Genomic DNA, 21,248 nt, shown 5'->3' on the forward strand with positions numbered 1-21,248 from the left:
TCTGTGGGTGGCAACTAGCTCCTCTAAAGAAAGTGTCAAGGCAGCAGCAGAGATCGTGAGCTGATGGCCTCGGTTGTGGCACGGAAGGTACCTGCGGAGTCACTGCCTCAAGACAAGAGCAAGCAACTTTCTTAAAAACTAGTGTTATGGATAAAGAGAAAATATTGGACCACATTAAAAAAGATGACAAAAAAAATAAAATCAAAAAACTCAAAAGGGATCATAAATTCTCTTTTTTTGGACAATATTGCCAGCAGCATATGGCTCTGGAGCCTAAACAGACAAGTGATGAGATTCAGGCTCATCTCATGTTCTTAAAACATGCAAGACCAAGATTCTCCCATGTCAGGCAATTAAGTCCTTGTGCCTTCCTAAAAAGCCATTTGGAAAGTTTCTAAATGCAGTAGGAGAAAAATAATCCTGATCCATCCAGGCCTGCGTCTCCCTCTCCTCCCATTAGCACACGGGGAGAAGGTTGGCTTAGAGCAATACGACGTTTCAATTTGAATATGAATCACTCCTCTGGTGAGAAAACAAAACAGAAGCCCATTTCATACGAGCCTTATCTGAAGATATAATGAAAACCGACACATCTAACAGGAGCAATGGAAGTAAAGCACGGTGAAAATACCAGCTCAGACAAACGAACAATATTTTCCATCCTAGTGGACGCCAAAGTGCTTTCCAAGCTCATAGAGGCAGGAGCCATTTCATCTGCTGCTGAAATGTCACCTCTGGGTGGGTACTCAGCTGAGCACCACACCGTAGTTCATGATGGAGGGAAAAACATCATCAAGCAGAAACTGCGTGAGAGTTTAGGAAGGCACAATCCTTTGGTGGTAACTGGACCACTGTCCTGGAAAATGGAAGTTGGTTTAATTTTGATTCAAACGGTTCAAAATGGCATTATGTGGGCTAAGCACCTGAACATCAGGCACACGCGATGTTGTACTTAGAAGTGACCAGCTGTAAAAAGGATGGAAATCAAGCTCGCATATACTGGTGCTCTCCGGCTTCTGGTTCAAAAGGTTACAGAAAACAGCGGTGGGGTAGAAGATTAAAATATCTGAACCTGCCTGAGGATTACACATGTATTTCTTATCGTCCACAGGACTGAGGGATAGGGATTTCCTGTCCCTGGTTCAGCTGCTATCTCCATAAAGTAAATCGCTTCTCTTCTCCCCAGCTCCCATCCAGCAGGCACAGAGATATTCAACCACTATTAAGAACAGTCTGGCAGAAAGCAAAGCATTACCATTCAACACTGCTTTAGAAATCAGGTCTTAGACTATCACCAGCTTTGCCAAAACGCTGACAGAAGCACCATTTTCATCCTCTCTCCTTTGCCCCTTCACTCTTCCCATCCACCTGCTGTGCCCAGGATCTGTGCTGTCACCTCACTGGAGACAGTCATGGCCTGCTGTCACAGTGTTGGTCAATGGCTGCTCAATCCAAACTCAGGCCTTTAACATGCTACTGAAATACCAACAAACAACAAGTACTGAACTCCTTCAAGGAAGGGGCCCTGAGCAGGTGATCCGCACATTTCCAGAACTGAATGTTTACTTCTCCTCCTGGCAGCATCTGGAAACTTGCAGACTATTTACCTGCATCTTGGAAACAGCTCTTTAATCCCACAAACACATCAACAATTCACCTTGACTCAAAAAAATGGTTTTCTAGGCTCTGAGGAAACAAGGAACAAAATCATCATCTTTTTCTTATTTTTCTTTTGGCAAATGTCTGATAAAGCTTTTCTGAAAGGAGTTTACTTAATCTTTTCCCACATTGTATCCTATATACAGCTGCCATTCCAGAAACAAAACAAAACAAAACTTGGTGCGCAAATACAAACAAATCAAGCTTTGGCCTGATCTACCTAAACCAAAAGCCAACTTCCTCTCCTACTGGCTTAGCAACAGAGACCCAAAGCCAGTAAGTTCCTGGCGTTTCAGAGAGACTGACTTTTGGATGGGTTTGTGCGAGTTTGTCTCCAGTGCCTTGGGACTGCATGATATTTCAAGGGAAAAATACCCTTAGAAGGAACACGAATGGTGATGCATCGATTTGGACAACTACTACCAAGCCATTTCCCTGGAGAAGTGACCTCTCTCCAACCATGCGGTCATGGTTCTTGCCAGCTGGAGACTCACCCTCATCTTGGTTTAAACAGAACTAATTAATATGGTTTTCCTGGGGAGGGCGGGGAGAATAATCAACAAATCAATAAACAAGAAAGGAAAGTTACAATGAGCTGAATATGGTTTACAGGTAAAGTGAATTGCCAGGGGATTCAGGAAAAAAAATCATCACTGATTCATCAAACAAGTCATTGAGATGTCTTAAGAACAACCTATCAAGAGAAGTTGCTCTTCCTCGCCACCTCTTATTATTAGTTACTGCTGGAAGTGACCTTTTCTGCAAATCTCTAGACCATTTTGAAGTGCTGGAGACTTCGGGAAGCGAAAATTAGTTCTTAAAAGGAACTAAACTGCTTCAAAAACATTTTATTAAAGGTTGCATCTTGCTTCTCTCTCACCCTTGGGTATTTAGGATGAACTACCCACTGCAAGAAAACAGCCACTGTGCCGTTCTAGCTGAGAGTTCAGAAATCGAGGGACAGAGAAGTTCTGAAACCAAGGGACAGAGAAGCTGCCTGATGCCACCGGAGCAAGCCAGCAGGAAAACCCAAGGAGAACCAAGGAGCCCCATCCCTCAGCTCTGCCTGCAGCCTTGGGAAGAGCTTCGGCAGGGAGCTGGCACTGCCTGCAGCCAGCACGGAGAGCTTGCCTGACTCCAGAATCTGCTTAGCCTGGCAGAAGAGTAGGAGGTGCAATTGCTGGCAGTAGCAGGGAGAGCAGCAAAGCTGGTGGAGATCATAAATGGAAGAGTGTTGTAAAACATGGAGGTGAGCACAGACTGACACTCACCTTCACAGTTCCCCCACAAAAAAGCATGCCTCGCTAGACTCTCAAATCTTTGAAACGCATCCAGCCTTTGCTGGATCGATCCAGGAACCTCATTCGTATGCATGTTTATTCTCACACGCAAACACGGCAAGGTTTTAACCACACACATTTTGCACAAGTCCCGCAGGCCCAAACTTACAGGTTACTCGGGAAACTTGGTCTTAAATGGGATTTTAAAACCAAAGGAAAGAGATTACAGATAAAGGGAAAGACCGCAAAGAACCACAGAGCAATTTGGGTCGGAAGGGAGCTTCGGAGGAGCCAAATACGGAGGTTCCCCGAAACACCCAAACTTGAGAGGATCTTTTTCTTGAAACAGGTCATACTTAAAAGATTGCACTGACTGATCTTCCAAAACTGATTAGTCACATGAAAATATGGGCTCGGCTCTCTTCATTTAATATCACTCCCAAGTGGAAAGTTCTCATCAAAGCTATAATATATCCAGTTCCAGAAGAACAATTAGGTGGCATTAGACAGGCAGTTGTAACTCAGAATTAAATGGCCTTGCTATTTATCAGTATGTGCTGCACCTTTAAAACTTTCCAAAAGTGTTGGTCTTTTTTTGTGCATGCTGGAATATTCAAGAGCATTTCATATCTATTCTCATATCAAGAAAAGAGCAATTAGATCAATAATGAAACAGAAGCGCTCCCTTTTACTTTCTGTGGTTTGCGAAGAGGTTCATGTTTCTGTGTGAGCACAGCTCTTGTTTTAGTGATGTGAAAGTGTGTGGTTTGTGCGATACCCAGTTTCTTCTAATATTTGAGTTTCTGTTGTTATCTACCTACAATTTACAGTAAAGCATCTTTTATTCTCACACCTCTCAATCTCAAAATTAGACCAATTTTCCCAACAACAAGATTTTATTACCCCGTGTAGACCTTTTACAAATACTGGAAAGCTTGCCAACGACACACTCCTCGCCAATACAGTATGAAATCACGGAAAACGGCATCAGTGTTACCAAGTCTGCCTATGCATGTGCCTGTGCATACACATGAAGCAGCAAACACAAGCTTTTCTTTGGGGAAAAAGACCAATTTTGTGTTTGGAAAAGCAAGTAGAACTTGGTTGCAATCCATGCCAAGGGTCCCAAGGCACTACACGCAGTGGGTAAAGATTACTGTGCAACATTTGAACCTCTGTTTACACATCACTATTGTGCTTAGATTATTACTATTTTCAAAAGTATCCTAAATATTTAGAACTGTTTGGGGGGTGGGTATTTTTTAATTTCCCCCTGCTACAGAGCATGAATCTAATTCTAGCAAAAATGTCTTAAGAAGCCTCCGAACAGGAAGGACACTGCAACTACTGGGGATGGGTAAACTGCTGGCTCCAGCATCAAACCAAACCATGCCATTTATAGCATTTTGATCCTCTCCACAACAGTCAAGAGCACTGATATTTTAGCCAGAAATGTTCATTTTCCAGATAGCTGTTTCTGGCCACGTGCTCTACTCCAGAATCCTTGATGGTGCTGTCCCTGTGGCTCTCAGAGAAATGCATCTTTGTCAAGTATACTGAAGGTTCCAAAGAGAGAGTTCACCTTCTGCTACATCGCACACATCAATCCCAACAATAAAAATCTCAAAACAACCGGAATACTAACTATTTCTGAAGAAGAAAAGTAAATCACCAACAGCACGGCTTCCAACCCTGTGGCAAGTCATCTGAGCAGCTCTGGAGTCCAAACCTGCAGAGCACGCTAAGGATCCCCCATTTCTCAATGGTTTCCCTGAGAAATTCTGCACCTCTCTGGACCAGCCTAGTCATTTGCACACAAATATTCTTAACAGCCATAAAATCATCATACCCTCTCTGGCATTAATTTAATACCAATGGCATAACACTGCACTACCTAGTCATCCAGCTGCTTCAACTAAGATTAATTCAGGCAAGCCAGGACACAAATGTTCGAACTCCTTGATGCATCTTGCACCCATCCAGGGAGGACTCGGCTTTCAGCCAGCCTGCATAAATCCTACTGGGATTAGCCAATCTTTGAGAGGTTCCTTTATGGGATAAGTAAGGAGGTCAAGTGCTGTGATCTAAAAAAGGCCATGACGGGTGTATATAATCCCCCACAAGACACATCCCTCCACTCATTACAGCCAGCAACAGGGATGACGAAGGGCACAGAGCAAAAACCGTTATAACCAAGGCCATGGAAATGAAAGTAGCAAACGTACCATTTACCCTTGTCATCTTAACATGAAGTGAATTTATCTGATTTTATCACCAGACATGCCAAAAAGCACACATTTGGAAGAGACATACAGATAGAACTGTGAGAATATTGCTTAGTTGGTTCTAGCTGGAGCAGAACTGCTGAAACCTTGCAGTTTCGTTCCTTTGCATTCTCTGCAGATAGCCCTGATGCTATTGGGAAATGTCAGTAGCGAAATCTGGACTAATGCAAGGTACTTCTCAACTGTCTGGGCAGTGCTCAACAAAACCAACGTACAACACACTCTGCTATAAAAGCACCCCCACTTAGGTGTTGCCAGTGTGGGCAGTCGTAGGTCAGAAAGTGCTGTTTGACCATATGTTTAAATTAAGGGTGGGTGCTAAACGAAAAATATTATTTTAAATCAATGTCACGATAGATCACAGTGACCATGGAGATCAAGCATGCCAAATTTCAGTGGCGCTTGGTTTCCCCACTGCTATCTCCATGCAGGAGACCTGACCTCCCCCCGCATGCAAGCTCCTCCAGTCCCAGGTATTCCTCAATGTTCGATGACATTGTGGGATCTTTCTTTGGAATACAGGCAAAGACAGGCTCAATACAACAAACAGACCATGGAAACAGCTCTGTTTATTTTAACATGAACTCCTTACACACCTTAGGAGAGCCATCAGCTGGCCTATCCCTCACCAAAACACCAGAAAGAGCTCATGCTGCTGCTGTATCTTAACCCAATGCTGGGAACTGCTCCAAATATCTCTCTGGAAACTAGCGTGATAATAAAACTTCTGCTGAAGTCATATGGCTCTCAGGCAGCTCAAGATGGGCTATCAGGAAGTGGGACCCATCACAAAGCAACCACAAGCTCCTCGCCAGCAGAGATTCCCATCAGCAACACAGCACCGGCCATTGCCCTCATCTGGGTGCTTGGCCATTAGAAAATATTGGAAAAGCCTCTTCCATTTTTCTTGTCCCTCAGACAAGTTCACTAACCACCCTCACTGGATGCCAACTGCCTTCCCTCACCAATAACTCAAGCAGGATTTGGACCACTACAGATGAGATGAAAAGTCTTCTCCCCATCCTCCAGATCAGCCCGCGCACCCTCTCCCCCATGACAACGTTAACAGAGTTTGTCATCGGCTATGACTGACCTTGGTGCAAACAATAATTCTCACCTCTCTAAGCAAGAATTTGGGAAGCCAGCTTTTACTGGACAGATATGTCTGGCTGAGATTTGTGATCAGATGCAATGCACGGTACAGTGTGTGACCTGGAGAAATATTACCATCAGCTAACAACAGCACAAATTTCTTTCTTCCCTGTCCTTCATTAGCCTCAGAAGCTGGCCTTGCCAGCAGCAGTAATGCAAGCTGAGACAACAAAGCACATTAATGATGGGCCCCGTCATGTTCCGTATTAATTACTGTAGCTGGTAGTAAACTGTTGGTTATAAATTATATTTTGATAAACTGCCCTTTCTGTGACAAGCCAGCTCCGATGTTTAATGTTGCACTTAATCCTCAGATAATACCCCAGGAGTCCTCACTGTGCCCAGCAACAAATCAAAGCAACCTTCAAAAGGCTGGCACAGGTCCCCTTTCCTACACACCCCGACCTGAAACTATCTCATTGCACCAACTCCATTACAGGTCAGGTCCAAAAGCTGAGTTGCCAAAACCAGCAGCACGCTCAGTTGCCAAGGGTCCTACAGAGCTGCCCCAGCACTTCTCTGGGCGAGGGAGCAAGGCAAAAGCCAGCACAGAGCACATTTATACACATAAGCATGCATTATATATAACAGTTTTCTAGAAATGCTGCAGTATTACAATGTCTTGCAAGGTAAAAATAGCAGGGTAACAATCCCCAGAATATTTCAACATTCAAAAGAGAGGAGGATGTATTCTACCTGGGACCGAAATGGTCAACTAAAATCTTTATCTGAAAACATCATAATCTTGTTTCTTTTTAATTCAGTGACATTTAGCTAGCAGAACAGCTGTTAGCAAAGGTCTAGGAGAGGTGGAATCCCGTTTTCTATATAAAGAAAAATGTTTTGGAGGAAACTGCAATTTGACAAAAATACCCATTTAGCAAAGTACATTTTAAAAAGTGGAAAATATGTTTTGGTTTTTCTAAGGCAGCAAAAGATCCACTGCGGCTCATGTAAAGAATCCCAAGTCCTAGGAACAAAGGTAAAAAAGTTATTTTGCAACACACATCCGGGAAAATAAGAAGGAGGGACGTGCCCTTTCAGAAGTAGCACAAGGATAGACCCTCCTCTATCTCAGCCAGATGTGCCCATCACTTCCCACCACCATCAAAACACGTGAAAAAACTAGCCACGGTCTTCCCAAAGAGCGGGTCCAGCTCTCATCGGTGACAACCAGCAGTTTGCAGCTGGCTTCAGGCAGAGCTGGGTCAAGTCTGGCACAGTTAACACTCCCCTTTATTTTACGCTGAAGGCACAACTCACCACGCCAAGCAACGACAAGACATTACATGTGGGATTTACAGTGCTAAAAATCCAAAAGCTCAGGGAAAGGATCAGCAGCGTCAACTGAGAATCCCGTCCTCTCCTCCGCGGAAGGATGTGAAGCCCTGCGGCCTCACTGCAAGCTGCAAATTAAAACTGCTTACAGGGAGCTTTACAATTGCTTGCAGACCGGGGTTCAGTCTTGTTCTTCCACCACTGGTGGCAGATGGTGCATGCTATTATTAAATCTTGATTTCCAGCTTATAATAGTAATTGTATGAAAACTTCTGCCCTTGGACAACAACTCACTATCTTTATTTTGGGAAAAAGCCGAAGGAGTCTTGCAGTTAAATAACTTTCCTATTTTAACAACTTAAAAAAAATAATTGTAACATAGTTCTCCTAATTGGAAACACACAGAAAATAGGATATGGCTGTATTAGTTAAAGGTCAATGCACATTTACCCACCTCTTTCGAAACTGACAGTATTCTCGTGACAGCCATAAAAGCTGCTTTGAATTTTAGTTCCCTAGAAAGTAAATATAAGGAATCCCAAAGCCATAACCACAAGTGCCACAACTCTTAACACTGGTGTCATATTCAGCTTAATGTGTGCTGCAGGACGATAAAGCTTCAAAATCATCTCATCTATGGTATACGGGAAGAAAATAGTAATTATCCCCCAGCCCATCGCCCCGGGCATGTACCACAATGCCTTCATTTGATGCAGCATTAACAGCGGGATGTGTTTTATTCCCAAGCATTTAGCATGGGGCACTGTGAGGCTGGTGGGACCATTTATGGGGTCTGTTACAGCAACTATCTCATGCTACCATACATTTTACTTCGGTTTGCAACTGCTCCTTCCAATTCCAACTACCAAACAAATATTCTCTTTTTTTTTTTTTTTTTTTTTTTTTTTTTTTTTAGGAACCAGTTTACATCCACTTGTGCCAATTTGGTTTTGTATCAATTAGCCAGGGCAAAGGGGGTTGCCTTTCAGACCCTTTTCTGGTACATTAGATGTAAGGGGACAGTATAATTAATAGATGTCAGGCACAGGCCCCCCTAACGCATTGATTTCTTACTACTTTGGAAACACTTGGGGAGAACACGATCACCCCTGGCAGCCAGGGGTCCTCATAAAATCCATAGGCCTGGATTTACAGAAACTGCTAATCATTTTGGATACTGAGAAGGGGGAAGGCAGAGTCTGATTTTGTAAAGCAAAAGAAAATTCTCATTAACTGTAACTCCTCAGCATACTTCAAAGGGAGCTTGAAGAGCTGGACAGCCAAAAGACTTCCAGAGCAAGAGGCAACTAGGAAAAACCCTTTCGGTCCCAAGCTGCATCGAGGGAGGTGTGAACACTCTCCCTGGGCTTGGAGCATCATCATCTCTGAGGCGCCCAGACCAGGGATCACTGCAGCTGGAACAGTTTGCTCCCCAAGCACCCCCACTGTCACACCATATCACAGTCATCACCTTTCCACCGCAGACAATTTGGATTTCACCAAGCCATCTACATATAGAGTTGAATGTCTAGGAAAGACACCATTTTATGACTATACACCTTGGTTATTTCCTTTTGAGGTTTAATTTTTCTCTCTCTTACATAAAATCCTAAAAAAAAAAAAAAGCTCAAGATACTTGATTATTATCACCTTCTGGCTCCGTCCAGGAGTGTGCAGCTAACAAACTATGCAAGACCAATATTTCTGCAAAGCTAGTTAAAATATCCTCATTCTACAAATACTAAACCTCCCAACACAAACCACACAAATAAAAAGCACAGAAAGACAGTCCGCAAGCACATCAGGCAATCTTGCTGAATATTATGCTTAGCGTTGCACAAGGGATAAAGCATTTTTCACTGGGCACAGAGGCTCAAACCCCAAACCGGCTACCCAGAACTGCTCACTCCTACCCACCGCATAAGGTATGGGAGATTAATCCCACCTTTAAAGAAAAAACCCCTTTCTTTGATTTGCTGAGTCTCTCTGGAGAGATAACGGCGCTTTGGCTGGGCAGCTTGTTTTAATACGAGACGATAGAGAGAAGAAAAGTTCTCCAAGAAAAGAGATGTCAATGCCACGGCAGCCAGCATGATACAAACCTCATATTTCAAACCAATACAAATAGCAAATTGTTACAGCTCTCTCTTTAGAATTAAGAAGTCAGAAAACACTCCTCTTCAGTGTTTACCTTAAAAATACTGCCCTACATAGGCACCTAGACAATCCAGTGATCTGGTCTATGACACAGAGAGATGTACGGCGGAGAAGTGAAGGAAGTCAAGGCTGGTCTGAAATGATACCATATGCACATGGTCCCACACCAGCACCCGACAAAGTATACATCTACGAGCAGCTCAGCTTTTGCAGCCTGCAACTGCTGAATGCCTTTTCCACTAGAAACCTTTCTGCGACGATAATCTACTACAGAAGGAAAATCACTAGGGGAGGACACCCAATAGCTTCCAGCCAGAACACAACACGCCTTCAGCAAGACCTTTGATTTTCACAGGCACACACTGAAGTTGTTCTTCACAAGAAAGAACAGCCCATCTGTTGCATAACTAACCTTAGGCTGCGTTAGATAAGTCGTGCCTTCTCGCAGATCAACTGACCTTAAATAATGTCCCCAGTGTATTGAGAGCCAATAGGTTTCTTTTTTAGAGCTCAACTGACAGGTCTTCTCCTTCCAGCTATTTCTTCAGAAAGGCACACAAAGAAGGTTTCAAGAGCAATCTCATGCTTAGTGTTCCAAGAGCAGCTTTCCGGGACAAAAATGAAGCACAAGATCTCAGCTCCAGAGTTACATCTCCCTTTGAAGGCTTCTTCAGCAATTCATTGCAGCCGAGCAGTGAGAGCCTTTGCAGGACTGAATGGGGATTGAAGTGGATGATAACTGGAAAACCCAATATACCTCAGGAAAGTTTGCTGCAGTTCTGCCACTGAGTCAAGCCAGAAGGAAAACAGGCAGCCATGCCGATGAAGCACTGCTTTGTATTCTGGATAACACAAAACAAAGGCCTGGTGATGAGGAACTCTCATGTGTCATGCAAGGGTCAGCGGCAAAGGCAAATTCCACCATGGCATTTCCGTTCTGTCGCCCAACCCATTACTAAGAGTGGATACAGCAGGATCTTTCATTCCTTATCCAAAAATGTCATTTTTACATGGCTGTGCATCCTCACCCCACTGCCACATTCCACTCCAGAGGTGGGATATCAGTCCCTGCACAGAGCTGAAGCTGCAGGACACTGTGCAATGAGCAGATGAGCTCTTACACCATTTCTCTAACCCCCATCCTGGCTGTGATGATGATGTTGGAGCTCTGCAGCAGCCTGAGAGGTGGAAATGCTCAGGAAGAGAAAGAGGCAGTGTGAGAGTAAGCAAGTCTCCACACCACCCCTGGCAGGTCATTTCATTGTCCATGTCCGTGCTGGTGGGAGCGATGTTTTAAAAGTGAAGCGCTCTGCAGAGCAAGGCTGTAACCCTTTGGAAACACAAGTACCAAAGCAACTGCCCCGTAAACCTGCGGCAAAGGCAGAGATGCTAAAAGCCTGGGGATTTCCTGACACCAGCTTGGCTGTCACACAGCCTCCACTTGAGCACCAATTTCCCTACTTAAAAATCAGAGCTTCCCTTCTTGCTGCGTGTTTCTCCATTCATGCTTAATGAGGGTTTTGATACAAGGGCAGATATAATGCACACAGATCCAGTGATTCCCTGACCTCTCCCAAAGGAGCACACTAGGGCAGGAGCCCTGCCTCACCTCTTGCAATTGGCCAAACCAGGTTTCATTGATGAGCCTCTGCCTTACAAAAGAGCCACATTATTTTCTGTATGAACCATCACTGCCTCTCGCTATAATTGCACCAGACTTGCAAGGGTTGTTCACGTCAGAGGAGCTCTACGGCCGCTAAAGAGCCTTCTAGTAAACCAAGCCCTGAACGCAAAGCAAAGGGCTTGCGGAGCCGAGTTACTGGAATCTATTCCTCCTGCATTAGTCAGCATATATGAATACATCCTCTTGCTTCATTAAATTTTAATTGGAGTACATGTGAATAGGTTTCGCTGGTTACTTAATCAAAGGGAGTCTGCGTACAAGGTGTTCACATGAAAAGCTAGAAAGCAACATCCTTTCTAGCTTTTCTTTCATATTTTTTTAAGATCCATTGTCGATTTCTTCAGGTCAGTTGACATTTTGAGGCCGCTGCAAAGAACCATGAAAAGCAGCCACAAAGCGCAAATAAAGCACTTTGGAGGGAAACCGGACACAGATCATTAACCCTGCGTTCCTCGTTATTATCCAGACAAAAATTACATGCAAAACCCCAAAGCAGCTGTTGCATTAGTTAGCTGATTGGTAGTGCTAAACACAACGACTGCTTTGCTGCTGTGTGTCAGGCACGTTTGGGCAGGACTGTCTGGAGTTTCATTATTTTAAGTGTCCTTAGGTACTCTGAAACCACAGCAGATTTGAACCTATAAAAAAAAAATCCTACTTGTAAACTTTGAGATTTCCTGAGTAATCGCCTTCTCCTGTACTGCAACACAGATGCTTATTTGTTCCCATACACTTTCCCCAAGCTTAGAGAAACTTTGCATGTACTTTCTTGCCTGCCTAAAACAAGACGACCATCTCCAGGACTTCCTTGCTAAAACCACGAGCTGTATGACCGGATTCTCAACTTCCATAAAATCCACATAGTTAGTACAGCTTGAATTGACTTACAGCAGTTTACACCACTGAAAATCTACCAGTAAAGCAACTCCAGCCTGCAAGAGGCACGGCTGGGGACGGGAGCCTGGTGCCCGACTGCATGAGAAACAAAAAGTTAACTATGTCGTTCTGCACCACAGTTTAAGTGAATCAACAATTAAATAAAAAAAAAATTAAAAAAAAAAGAAATTGCAGCAATTTAAAACCACAACAAAGAATTTACTGGACTGCTCCTGCACACTTGCTCAGAAATATATATATTCTGTACAGTGATGGGTTCTGGCAGGCTGGGACTCTGACACACTTTCTATGGCAATGTCCTAATATTAGAAAAATTTGGTCATAAGCTAAAAATGTTACAGAAATAGCATCGGATCATAAGTTACCAGCTGAGTCAGAACTCGATCTGCTACTTGACTTTTATACTACTTTACTCTTTAAAAAAAAAAAAAAAAACAAAAAAAAACACAAAACAAGCATATCACACAGTAGGTTTTTTTTTTTAGACGGTTTTCTTCTGCCATCACTTATGAAGAAGAATGAACCTTTGTAGGGGGGGAAGTCACTCAAAATGGCAAAAAAAAAATTGATATGCAAGGAAGCAAAGGACAGAGTTTCAGTCATACACCACAGCCACGTGTGTACCAAGACCTTCACTGAAAACACAGCCCCCTCTGCGAGCAAGCTGTGGTGGGCAGGAGGCTGCCTCTTGCTCATGCATGCACAAGGAGTCCTCCACCAGAAGTCCAGGGATGATGACGGACTTGTGCCTGGTAGTACAGTGGCATAAACCCCAGGCATCTTAGGCGTGCAATACAGTCTTCAGCAGAAAAGCATTTTATTTGCACTCTGTACTTGTAAATCACTGGTAAATAATTAACAGACAGCGTAAGCATGTAACAGAACTGAGTCGCAGGTGTTAGCAAAGGAAAACTGCTATAAATGGATATGTCACAGTAATAAGCTGCCTGTTCACCTGTTGGGTGCTGCAGAAATTAATTAAACAATTTTGTTTTCATAAATTAACCCCTGACACCCAGAACCTCACTAGAAAGCACAGTCATATTCCTTCTCTGTTATTTACTTCTGTAACTCTTTTCACAGCTTGGAAAGTCTTTTAAATTAAGAAACTGTGGACAGCCCCAGTCTTCTCTTGTTGGGGAGAGCCCTGGGGCCACGCATGGACCCATTCATCTATCCAGTGGAAGGATGGGGAAATGGGAGCAAGGAGGCTGCCCCAGCATCCTACTGGGAGCTGCCGGACTCACTGGCTACAGCAGCGGGAAGGGATTTGCCAAGTACAAACACACGAACGTGGCGGAGAAGGAGACCCCCTTGTTCTACATCTCCTCTTCAATTTCTCCCTCCTTCATGCTGCTCCTCGTGTCCTACGGGCTCTTTCTGCAAACACAGCCTGGGAGATTATTTTTTTTTTTTTACCCTACGTGTAGCAGGAAGGCAGAGGAGCAGAAATCCTCCTGCCAGGTGTCGCACTGCAAAGAACCCAGCTCTGCAATCGGAGCTCTCTGCGCTCCGTAGAACACCGGAGACATTCAGCATCACAACATTTCAGCCACAAACAAGCAGCTGCTCGAAGGGAAACAGGCAGAAGCCTGCCAAAACGCCAGGGAAAGGGGAAAGGGTGATTCCTCAGGGAAAAGCAGACAACTAAAAAGTTATTCAATGCAAAGCAGTGCACCGAGGAAAGTAAATTGTTGGTGTCTCGCAATTGTTTGCTGTGTGTCCCTCAGAAAAACATGCTCATCTCAGCTCGTCGGCACCTCTGCCTGGAAACAAAACACAAAAAGGCCCTTTTCTGACAACAACTTCAAAATGTGTAAGGTCGTTTCACCATGTTTGTTTTGGTTTTGAATACAGTAATGTACAAGCAATGAATTCTTTTTTTTTTTTTTTTTTTTTCAAAGTACAGCTCCCATAAGCTTAAAAGTAAATCGGAGTGCTTTGCTTCCTGGGGTATGTAACTGGAACATTTTTCTAGCACCTAATAAAACATTGTTTGGTTGATACTAACCATTAAAATATGTGTTTCAAGTCATGTAATGTTCCCTGTGAAAATTGCCTTTTTGCTCCATGAAAAAAAAGGGCACTGAAAGGAATCCTGCAGCCATAAGGATCTCACTTATTTCATGGAAGTATCATTTTAAAAGCCTCACAACATGATCAAAGCACTGTCGAGAACAGATGTTCCAGGCTTTACAAATTCCAGCATAAGTATTTTTATGACATTTATCACTGCTAAATTCTTTCAGCTCATTTTTTTCCCTGCAAGAAGCATAGAGACACTTTCTTCCTCGAGGAAGACACGTTCACGCATGGCTTCGGCTCCAGCCGCTGACCCCCTCCTCCCATCATTCCTCCCCATCCATCATGAATGAGAGCTGTATGGTTTCCCCGGTGCCTATGGTGGCAGCCAGCTTCGAGCAGCACTGGTCCTGCAGATCTGGGCACGGTCTTCCCTGCTTCACAAGGGGAATTCAATGTAGGACATGTGCCGCCGTAGTGCAGGCTCTGACTCTTGGCTGATTCTTCACAGACCCTCCCCCAGAAACCTCATTGCTCCACTACCTTGACACCAGACTACCAGCCTCCAAAGCCCTCCGTAAGATTTCTTCTTCTTGACCAAGGTGCACAGCACCACCACCATCCATTGGGATCACACCAGACCACCACTGACTGTCATGACACACCCTAAGCAACCTCACCTGCTTTCAGCCAGGGGCTGCACAAGAGACATGCAAGGTCCTTCCTACCTAAACTGTTGGAGAACTATAGAACTCAGGTAGGAGCCACATGGAAATGCTCTCAATCGCATCAACACCCCAAGAAACCACCTTCCCTGGACCCCCAGCTCCTCTTACGGATGTGGGAACCCTCTGCCTGTGCACAGCACCTAGAAGGGTGCTTCCCTGGCCACATCACCACTACCTAGCTACAAGGGTAGATGCAAGCAGGAGATGCTCAGGTAGCAATTGGACGTTACTAAAGCCAGGTGAGCAGAGCCAGAAGGAGAGATAGTGGGGACCTGCAGGACTGTGCAGGTACCTGCTTGTTCTTGGGAGAGCAGCAACAAGTCCCCATTCCTGGAGGTGACCACCAAGGCAGGGAGCGCATATTTCAACTGCAGTTCAAATCACAGCCAAGTTTCCACTGAGCACAAAGTTCCTGGGAAGTTTAGCTCTCCACAGTTAGTTTCTGTGCATTCAATCTTCCCAGGAACATCACCAAGCTCTGGTTGACACAAAATCTAAACACTGTGCACCACTAGGCAGTTTCGTGAGAGTGAGCTGTGTACCAACGCAATACTCACTACTCAAGAATCTGAAACGTACAGTTTATCTCTGAAGAATAACATGGGTTTTGGTACCCCCAAAAATGGGATCTGAAACAATGAGCTCCTTTCAAATTTTACATATTCGCAGAAGAGGGTGTTTGTGAAGAGGACCCCACAAGCACATCACTTCTCTAATATGTGCCCAGTTTAGTTTCACCTGTTTCCATGCGCTCCCTTCCCAATTCCTACAACCTGCTCGCACATCCTGTTTCGCTATGAACACGAGCTTCTGCCTCAGGGCAGCACTGCCTTCACTTCTCCTCATGGGGTGAGCTTAGGTAACAGTCAAACTGGGAGGGGAAAAAACCCCAAACAAGTTTAGCTCGTCCAGGCTGTGAGCCCGATCAAGGCATTGCCAGGGCCGTGACAGCTCTTCACCATGTGTGTTGGGCAGCACCAAAATGGCAAACAGTGACAGGTCCACCATTAGTCGTCTGTCAAGAAGATGGTAGAGCAACCTCCAAAAAACCAGCACAATGCAGGCGAGGTCTCCCAGAACAAGGGACGATGAAAAAAAACACATGAGAGGAGAGAGACTCCATGTTTCAGTGACGGGAAGGAGAACAGGGATGCTGGAGGTGAGCAGAGACCTGAGGAATAACAAGGACAAACCAAAGGTGACAATCTGAAGTCAAGCAGAAACTGAAGGGTGTGGAGGAGCCAACTCCAGCAAAAAGTGGTCTGAAAACACCCTCCACTAACAAAGAAATCATACAGAAAAGGGGACACTTTTCACTCAAATAAATATGACACATTGCATGCCCCTGTCAGTTGTCACCTTAGAGAACTGCAAAAGATTCAGGTCTGCATTTACCTACAAGCAATCACAAAAACGGTCTTCCTCTCACCAAATGCTTGTGCTTTTCATGATAGACCTCTTCTTTTGAGGACTTCTAGTGTTGTTTAAAATTCACTTCTTTATTTACAAGGTACAACTTTGCATTTTAAACGCACGTAGAAAATTTGGCCCCAAAATGCCTTTTGTTGAAAATTAAAATACACACATGAAATCCTGCCGTGCTGGCAACAGGGATTTTCTGTGTGTATGTTCACACGCACATGTATGTGCACAAGCAGGTGCACACAAACATATGCACATTCACAGCTCCGCTACAGATTTTCTGGAACAGGACTGTTCCCCTTTGTGTCCTCAAAGGGAGAACAGAAACAGGGGAAACAGCCACAGTGTCACACTGCACTCCTCTGCTCCAACCTCAAAGACAACCAGCACTGACAGCAAAGTCCCATCTTCCCACAGGTCCTGTCAGGTCTCTCCACTCATCTGCAGGCACTGGCAGGGCACAAGGCTGGAGCCACCCCTGTCCTTGCACTGCTCTGGTGACAGTGTCATCAGTCACAGAGGAGAAGGATGGTGCCTTCAGAGCCCGGGATACAGTGAGGGGATTTTTAAAAGGGTGCTCAAGACAGCATCAGGACTTTGATACTGTTCTGCTGAGTTACCAACATCGCAACCCTGCACCAGACCTGGGCTTGTTTCCTTACCTTGTCTTCTCACCCCAAGTGAATTTGCTGAGCAATTTTAAGAAACAGAGAAAAAGGCTGATTTTCAGGCCTTCTGATTTAGCCATTAAAAAAAGAAAAAAAAATAATCCTACAACATTTCCCTCTTGTTTTTCTAAATAAAAATAATGTATAGCCCTAACGTGATAATAAATATGCTCAAAAGCTGTCCTTAAGTAAAAGCTTTTGATAACAAATTGCCTGTGCTAACTGCTATTTTACTGTTGAATTTTTTATTGTTGCTTAAGCACTGCAATTATGCTAATAAGCCTGAGAGGATGGTACACTAAAGCATTGAATGTGACAGATATAATACTCAATAAAATGTTAATCTTACCTGAAAATTGGAATCAAACAGCCTTATTAGTATTTATGGATATGACATCTCCAACATGTTTCTTAAGAGGAATACATATATGCAAAAGATATTTCCAAATATACCCTGCTATTTCTCATGCCTCCATACGATTTAATTCAAGGTGACTATTCCCCCTGCTGCTAATTGCCAGTCCCTTTTGGAATAAGAAAAAAGAGTGCCAATGCCTGGGCCATGAAAAACTCCTGCATATTGTAGGGCTTATCTTTCCCCTTGGCAGCTGTCCATGGGGACAGGGACACCTCTCCCCAGCTCATGGCAGGGACATCTGGCTTGGGAGGGTGCAGCAGCACGCAGCAAAGGCACTGCTCTGCCATACTCGGTCATCTAGTTTTCCCCCCAATATCTCTAACGTTATGTGCAAGGCAGGTAAATCTAAAGGGTTAAGTTATTTACAGGCGTTGGAGAAACAGCTTTTGGATTTTAAGATGGGACTAAACACTGATTTATTTATTTTATTTTTAAACTTCTCAGCCGATGATGAGAAGGAACCAGCCCCATCTGTTTCGCTGCAAGTTACGGCGTTGCAGAGCTGGACGCAGAGCTGCTGGGCTGTCGCAGGGGATTTGTCATTGAAGTGCCACATGACTTCCCAAAAGTCGCATTGCATTTTGCACCGTTATTTCACCACCCAGTCGAAGTCTGATTTCTCAATTGATGGCATAATTTTTTCAGGGAACAAGCTGCCTTTCACCACATGTAGCTTTTTTTTTTGGGCCAAACCTACGGGTCTCAGACCCAACCTTGGGGCTCCACCACCACGCACCTTCCTGTGGGTAAAGCAAGAGGTCTTCAGCACCTTCTTGTCTATGAAAGGAGCAAAAAATTAGCTCAGAAGGGCCATGTGCTTCTGACAAACTATATTTACATCCATGACCAGGATCTATAGAGACACTATTTCTACACAATGGACTGGTGTCGTTGTCAAACACTGCAGGTTAATGCTTAAATAGCAGCTGCTGGCTCCCAGCTTCACTCCTTATGCTGCTCTCACTCCCAGAAGCCAATTCTGCTGACAGGACCACAGAAACATCGATAATCAGCATTATACTTTCTGACAGACAAGCAAGATTCTTGCCACTAAACACTGCAAGCCTCCTTGGTGGCAAGCATATAGGTGGGAGATGTCTAGGAACTGTTTCAATAAATAGTCACAGGGGGGAAAACCCAAGCAGCTGCCCACCAAAAACTGGTATTCCCAAAGTGCTCAAAGATCACAACAAGAAACCCACAGGGCCCTGCTCACAACACACCGGGACGGGCTGGGACTTTCTCAAGCACCACTCGCAGTGCACGCTGGCTTGTACTCTGACTGCAAGGATGGAGCACAAGGATGGAAATGGGACTCTTTGCAGGACACAGAACTTCGAGCAGCTCCACAAAACCTTATCTCCAGGTGTAAGCAAGGAGCACAGCATTAGGAAAAACAAAACAAAAAAACGCATTTTCAGTTGCAAAATCAAAGAAAACTACTAATTCACTGAGCGTGCATCACAGAGAGCTGGGAGATGCACCCGGGGCTCCTCTGCCCCAAGTTAACCCCAGCACGGGACGCCAGACACCAAATCTTCAGGCACAGCCAGCAAGTTAACCAGGCACATAGCTGTGATGTGCTGCGGGACCATAAGGCAACCACTCCCATCAAGGTGGCAGGACTCGTCTCTGCCATGTTAAGTGAGTCTTGTCATTATTTTCAACCCTGCAGGGAAATCTAAATTGAACTTTGGCATATTGGTTTCTTTTCCTAAGCAGCAACGCTTGAATGTTAACTCTGGTCCCGACAGGCATATTCATGGAGTATTCTTTGCAAATAATCTTACCCTGACCAGTCCAAAAGGTCATAATCATAAAAAACAACAACAACAACAACAATAAAAAAGCACAAGACTGGAAAACCATCACTACTATTGGCACAACCTCTCAACTTATTAACTGTCCTTGCAACAAGGTGAACTGCAAGGTCTTGGATTTATTTGATTGATTGAGATCAAAAGATCAGGGGGCACACAGTAAATTGTATCTTTCCATGAACACATTTTGCTTTCAAGATTTGAGCAGATAGTTGCAGGAATTGAAAAGCTCAAGAGAAAGAAAAAAGAAAAGAGGAAAAACAACATGTACACAGGTGACTTCAGAAAGGCATCCCCTTATTTCCCTCTTAACACCGTCTGCATTTTGCATTTCTGCGAGCTACTTGAAAGTTTCTTCCATGTTCCCATACCCCTGCGACACAACAGCTTATCTCTGCTAAACAGAAGATGATAACGAACAATAAGACACTAGTATAACTCCAGGGGAGACACCAGTGTTTGCTGACATTAAGGATGAAAGATAAACATTAGAGAAACCAAAAGAATCACAAACAAAGTCCAACAGAAGGTTGAAGAATTTCCCATTGAAGTTCAGATGCCCTGCGACACAGGACAGATATCTTGCTGTCCTTCTTAATCGGACCAAGGAAGATGAAGCACCTGAACCCCATTCCTCATGATGCTGGTTCAGAGGCCACCTGAGCCCAGGCTAGGTTTGTCATCTGCAGGGAGAAGCAAGAGAACTAAAAGACCAGCCATCTTAAGGACATAATTTCAAGACCCAGCTGGTGAGCCAGCATCCTTAAACACAGAAAAAGCCTGCTGTGTTCACTGTCAAGACAGGAGAAAGAAACACAATGGAGAACAGGAACAGAAGAACAAGAACAGAAAAATGAAACTCTGCTCCATTTCATCAGCCCCTGGAAAAAGAGAGGAAAAGTAATCATTTGGTTCCTCTCTGTGTTCCGCATGATATTCGTATTTTGCTCAGTATACTGGTATCTGTAGCATTGTGTTCCCATGTCACAGTAAAATAGATGAGATTAACCACCAGAGAGTAAGAGGAAAGCCCTTACGTGGATCACAGAAGAGACCCAAACTCCCAGGAACTTGCTACAAAGGAACCAGAATTGATACAACCTCCTGTTTTTATCACAAGTTTACATTACATGCCAACAACAGAGGATTAAACTCCTTTTCCATGAGCTTACGCTTCCCTCCAGAAGAATATCACCACTCAGGTAACAAAGACGCTGAGCACCAGAGTTAATTGCTGTTGCATCAAAACTCATCATCAGACCAGGCAGCTCCTTCTGAACAGATACACTGAGCTTCGTCTTTTACTTTATCACTTTTGAATAAAGTTAAGATAGGAATTTCACATACTCCCCTTTCTACCTATCACTGGGTTAGGAGGATTCTCCAGAAGTCATCTAGTCCATTTCTCAACCACATGGAAGAATTTGTTCTCCTAGAAGCATGCCTGCTAGAGTTTTCTCCAACTTGTTCTTAAACTTTTCCAATGACCAAAACTGCCTAAGCTCCTTGGGCAATTCACTCCAGAGCTCAGCTATTCTTAATGCAGGAGATCATTTACTAGTGTCTCATCTAAATTTCTTTTGCTGCAACTTAAGCTCATAATTTGTCTTATTTACAATGGGTAGATTTACAGTTTATTCCTTCTCTTTATGACAAGTTCACCATTTCCAAAATTTACAAGCTGAGGCACCAGTGTGGCTTGCCCTCTCTCTTCCATTCTGCTTCTGCTCAAAGCACATTCTTAATCTAGTGTCTCTGCATGTGTATTTCTTTTCTTA

General features: G+C 44.1%; 1 protein-coding gene across 23 annotated transcripts in view; it reads right to left on the reverse strand.

Annotated features, from left to right (window-relative positions):
* The window catches only part of LPP (LIM domain containing preferred translocation partner in lipoma), a 353,260-nt gene that overhangs the window by 260,347 nt on the left and 71,665 nt on the right, over positions 1-21,248 (reverse strand). Inside the window, exon 1 of one of the 23 annotated variants that reach the window (XM_054206288.1) lies at positions 13,640-21,238. The exons of the other annotated variants lie outside the window; for them this stretch is intronic. The gene's annotated coding sequence lies outside the window, so the exon portion shown is untranslated. Of the gene's footprint in view, positions 1-13,639; positions 21,239-21,248 lie in introns of those variants that run through there. 23 annotated transcript variants of the gene reach the window in all.

The sequence above is a fragment of the Rissa tridactyla genome, chromosome 6, assembly GCF_028500815.1.
Source record: "Rissa tridactyla isolate bRisTri1 chromosome 6, bRisTri1.patW.cur.20221130, whole genome shotgun sequence".
In the NCBI taxonomy this organism is placed as follows: Eukaryota; Metazoa; Chordata; class Aves; order Charadriiformes; family Laridae; genus Rissa; species Rissa tridactyla.